The 5,600-nt window shown below is 32.1% G+C and overlaps 1 protein-coding gene across 2 annotated transcripts in view; it reads right to left on the bottom strand.

Moving 5' to 3' along the window:
* LOC108732685 (ABC transporter G family member 20) overlaps positions 1-4,912 on the bottom strand; it is a 77,489-nt gene extending 72,577 nt beyond the window's left edge. For both annotated transcript variants that reach the window (XM_025976867.1, XM_018463624.2), the window contains exon 1: positions 4,408-4,912. The gene's annotated coding sequence lies outside the window, so the exon portion shown is untranslated. The remainder of the gene's footprint in view (positions 1-4,407) is intronic.
* Between the last annotated feature and the right edge of the window lie 688 nt (positions 4,913-5,600).

Genomic DNA, 5,600 nt, shown 5'->3' with positions numbered 1-5,600 from the left:
GAAGATTGAACTTGGAGATGTCAAAGTTTACTTATAACATAATTCGTAAATGACTACAAACGTTTCTAATTTTCTTCTAATTTCTTCTAATCGCAAAGACTTTCTATGATAAAATAATTTTTGAAAAATAACGTTAAATTTAAAATAAGTTGGCAAACAATTTTTAAGAGCTGTTAGTTACATATAGAAGTGACGCGGTTGTTTATAAAGCTAAAAATTCATTTTTCTTTTTCTTTTTGGTGAGTATCAATTGAATTTAAAACATTCGCATGATGATCGCCTTGCTAAAACCTGCGCCTTGGTTTTTTGAACTCGTGAAAACGGACGTAAACGCGAGGATACCCATCGCAAAATCCAGAAACAGACAAGAAGTCCACTGTGGATATCACTGAAGGTTATAAGGATGTTGACCTCTTCTTGTTGCAAAAAATTCGAAACAAACATACACATCCACATTACACATGTATGTATCTGTAAAGATAGGCATTCAGGTTTCTGCAAACCAGTCGTTCCGAATAAGTATAATATTAAGTTAATGGCGAATTGCCCAACAAAATATAAAAAGCCAACACGAGAACTCCATCACCAAGCGGAAGTCAAAAATTGGAATGTTATGGAAATATTTCCCGTGAAAGTGTCCAAGAAAAATACATTTCAAAATCCGCTTTTATAAAGTGAAATTTTCTACACAAGGAAAGGGAATAAAACATAACAACTTGATGTCTTAAAATTTCTCAGTTTTTACAAAAGAAACCTACGAAAAGCGAAACTTTTAGACTTTCATTACTCTTTTGTTTTTCGAATTTTGAAGTCGGAGTACAAGGGAAAATTACAGATGTATTCGATTCTCGGTAAAATTATTCGAATGCAGATTCAAGAACAAACGTGGATCTAACCTTTTAGATTTATTAATGCCGATTATTCCAATCGTACAGCAAATTCTGAACGTAAAGCTTTGTTCTCTGAGTTGTACCTAATTACCAAGAAAAATTGAGTAACAACAAATTCAGTTTTATTATCAAATGTCATAATTGCATTCAAATACTCTGCGTTCTTACAATCATTCAATTTGTAAAAGTATTCGATTCTGCAAATCATTAATTAGAAATATCTGGTAGAGGATGGCACTTACACTGGTAAGACTAAGATAGCAATAAATAATTTATAGAAATACATCTGTAGATATTCGAAAGAAAAACGTAACAATGCAATAAAATTAATATAAATATTTAAATCTGAATGGTTAATAAAAAGTAAACTTACTTCTTACAGACAGAAAATAAGGCACTGAAAATTTCAGGGTCTGCATTTAGAAAACTTTTAGCACCAACCTTAACATTAACATCTAACATATTGTTTCATCTCAGTTGGGTATTCTGTTTAAGTTAGATTATTGCACTATCAGGTAGTTATCTTATGTTTTCATCGAATTGTTAACAATGAAAAAACATTTTCTTTGTTATATGTATATATTTATTTTTATGCAAGATTGCTAGGTAATTGTAAATTATATTCATCGTTAATTTCATATTAAATAGTTTGCAAATCCTTTTATTTCAAACAGCCACATTGGGTGGAATCAATTTTTTTACTTTTATCAATTTTCATTTTAAATTAAAATATCAAATTGAGAATTAATTTCGAAGTTAAAACTATAATGATCCATTTTTACTGTTGTGTTTACATAAGTAAATTAATATTTATTCTTCTAACGTAAATTGTTTATTATTAATTGCATTATAACTTCGATAAATAAGTAGGTAAGACGTTTCCTAACCAGAATTTTTTCTTTTCATGTCACACCAGCCAAAATGCATAATTTGGTGAACAAGTGGAATAGGTACATTTTTCAACTAATCTGTCTGAAAATATCTCCTGCTAAAGTAGCCGAATATTCAAAATCCTTTGAACAATGCAACAATTGAAAAGCATTAAATTGCATTTATTGGACTTAGTTTACATTATTATTTATATGAAAATATGACTGAAGGCATCTTCATAAGATTCGTCAATTTAGACTGGTTGAACACGCCTCCACTCGTTCTTATCCTTAGCAAGTTCTTACATTTCCCTAACTAGAACCCCACATCTCTAGCTATTTGCGGATAGTAGTCTATATGTAACAATTTTCCAGAAAAAACCAATTATTTTATATTTAAAACATATTAGTAGAAAAGGCTCTTAATTTCGTATCGAACGTTACTATTTAATGTGGCTTATTCCTTTTGAAAAAAAAGTCGTCTTGTAAGATTGTCAATTCTGCAATAATATGTATTTACTGACAAACACAGAAATCTTATTTTTCAGTTTATTAAAGAAAATTTACATAAGCATATTGTGCGTATTTCAAAGTGACCCTATGAAGAGTTTTACGGATTTATAAAACTAAAAAACATTAATATTTAAATGTTAACTAGAAAAGCCTTGAAGAAAGCAACAAAAAAATGCTGTAAGAGTACCCAGTTCACAATTTTGCGCTGTATGTTTATTTAAACGTGCAAACATTTAAAACACTAAACATGCTGACAAAGTAACATGCAATAAGGTAGAATCAGTTTGTATATTGGTTTCGTCATACCTATAAGCTGGATGCTTATAGATCGGTGGCTCACTGTAGGTACGTACTACGTACTAAAAGAAAACATGACGCTTTATTAATAATTGTAGACCAATTTCATGCACGAAATTTTGCAAGTGTCCTCTACCTACCTAAAAAGACAGTTAATTTTTAATTTGCATAAAAAATAATGTCTGAACAATTTTCAAATATGTATCAATAGTTTCAGATAGTGGTGGTTGGTGGTAAAATGAAGCAACTGTTCTGCGTATGTTTGCTCACTATTTTTTTTTAAAGTTAAGTGTACGTATCTTTTAATTCCTCATAGAGGCAAACTTTTACAACGTTTTCATTAAAGCTACCAATTTTCGATTAAATAATTCTTCAGTGGAAAGCACCAACATTTGATTCTTTTGACAGTTCTATAGCACCTATGCCTTTAAAAAATTATATATATATATATATATATATATAAAAATATTTGAACGATTATCAAATGCATACGCGAGAACTATGTACATCAAAATTAACGAAGAAGTAGATAATAACTAGCAAACGAACAAATGGTAAAATATTGACATACATGAGTTATCATAAAAAAAATTGCAATAACTTCTCAAAACGACGACATTACATAATGTGTATGTTAATGACAATATCGTCATTAAACAATTTCAACTGTTAAATTAATCATTCCTTCAATGATTTTAGGCGGATATATTATGTTGTATTACATTGTACTCATTAAAAATTTTCCTTTCGATGGATACCAGTTTCGAGGTTGTCTAATTGATCAAAATTTTCCAATATAAAGTTGCCTTTACTTTAAGGTTACTCACTAATTATAATGGAAGGTATCAATTATATGATTATTATTTGTTTATTGTCGAGATGCACTAAAACTTTTTGTGGTGCCGGTTACGTAATTTGTTGCAAATCAAGTTTTAGTCAGGTGTAATTATTGATCAAAGTTCATCAGAAATACCGAAATATCAATAAAAATAGTCTCATAGCTTCAGGCATCAGATAAAGAATTATTCATAGAAATTGATTTGTTAAAATATGAATAATTGCTGTTGACAATATCGACATCGGTGTTTATTTGAATGGTGTCATCAGACTAAGACGTGATTGAAAATAAAAGAGTCACAAGGTGCTTACTGTGCAATAGACAATTATTTAACAAAACGTGTTTATGTATTTTTAGGCTAAACATTAAAATATTTTCTTGGATTATCGCCAAAGAATTAATGCAAATTAACTATTTATGATTTTTTGAGCAACCGACCTTCACTAATCCTTGTTAATATTTAATTCTGAATACATTAGCGAAATTACTAAATATATGTACAAAACGAATTAAAATGTTAATTCAGACATAAGCCGAGCACGCGTTATTATTGAACATCAAGCACAAAAAACTGAAAAGTATTTACGTTAATGTATATGAATATTTCTACGAAACCCTTAGACTCATACCTCCTCTGTAATAAAAAATACACTTTTGCAACACACCGGATGTGTATAATAACTCCGAAAAGTTTTCTGTTGCATTAATTTGGATGAAATGGGTATGTGGTGCAAGAGCATCGAATGACCACTTTTTCTCGCAGTAATTGTAAATGATTGTGTAAAATTCCTAACCAGAACGATTCATTCTTCTGAAAACACGAATAGAAACATTTAGAGAAGTAAATTTAGTAGGTATAATTAAGAAATATACTCGAAAAGACAACGCATAAAAACATCAAAAAGTTTTTGTTCTTTTCTTGCTGGGTTTCGTAAAGCTAAAACGAAGGATCTAGAAAAGATTTTCAGAAAGATAGCGTTTACAATATGCGATTCCTTACTTTTATAACTAGCAGAAGTATCTAAAGCAGTTCCAAATATCCAATAATATCTTGTGTAGATGCCGTCGTCAAAACTCACGATTATGATCGTATCTGGACACTGCACTTTCAGGCCATTCGGGGCAAGTTTCTAGCACAAAAAAAAACACACAGAGCACTGTTCGAAAGGCGTTTGTGTTGTTTTTGTTTAAATCGACGCAAGACAGACGTAAAATTTTATTATTGTGCGCCAAAAAAGAAAGTGCGGGACTGCGGTGCAAGAAGAAAGAGAAACAACTAAACTCTACATGCACGACTCGCTTGACTTACACCTTCACTTTCATCCGTTTTGTTGGCTAGATGGCTGATTGTTGGACACGACGACGGTGTTACGCGATACTACCTGGGGTTCGCCGCTGCACTGGTGATTGAAATCTCTTGCACGGTGATCACCAGACCCCTAGTACCCCCACGAAGCGAGAGAAGAGACTTGGTTCGCTTCACAACGGTCGCGATGACAAGTTTGTCCTGCAGCGAAACAAGCAACAAATTGGAAGAAGTCTCGTCCTCGACTCAGCCTACTGCGATATCATTCGCGTCATCGGCAATATTTTTTTTATCGGCAGGAATTAAATTTCTTACGCGCGTTTATACGGTACAATCTGTCAACGTCATATTTATGGATGTGGAAGCCAATCTGTAAAAATGAGTATTTTCGCATACGGCTAAGCAATCAAGAAATTCGTTCAGCCGCTTTGTCAAATATTGCATTTGGAATTTGGCATTAGGGATGTTTTAGACCACAGCCAAAAAAGAAGTTGAAGTCAGAATGTTGGTGTGATTTGCCACTGCCACTCATAAGTACTATCTAATAATTAATACTAAAAATGTTGTTCATATAAACCATTAAAATCGCCTTAACCCATAACTTATTCGTTCACACAATCCACAACACGCTGATGACAGTTCCCTAGCCCAGTGCTTGTCAATTTCTTTTGGCTGTGAAAGTCTAATTGATCCACCTTTCCTTTTTTTTTGGCGGAACCCCATTTCGACATTAATTTCATCCTGACACCTCCATGTTTGCACTTTCGGAATCCCTTAGAACTTGACGGAACAACAGGGTTCCGCGGAACACCATTTAGGAACGAGTGGTATAAAAAAATACCAAATTTTCGAAAATGATTGCGACATAAACAAAAGTTCTAATCGTG

This window comes from Agrilus planipennis, unplaced genomic scaffold (genome assembly GCF_000699045.2).
Source record: "Agrilus planipennis isolate EAB-ADULT unplaced genomic scaffold, Apla_2.0 scaffold56, whole genome shotgun sequence".
NCBI classification, from domain to species: domain Eukaryota; kingdom Metazoa; phylum Arthropoda; class Insecta; order Coleoptera; family Buprestidae; genus Agrilus; species Agrilus planipennis.
Note: the sequence above shows the minus strand (reverse complement) of the source record. Positions and strands in the feature narration are given on the sequence as shown.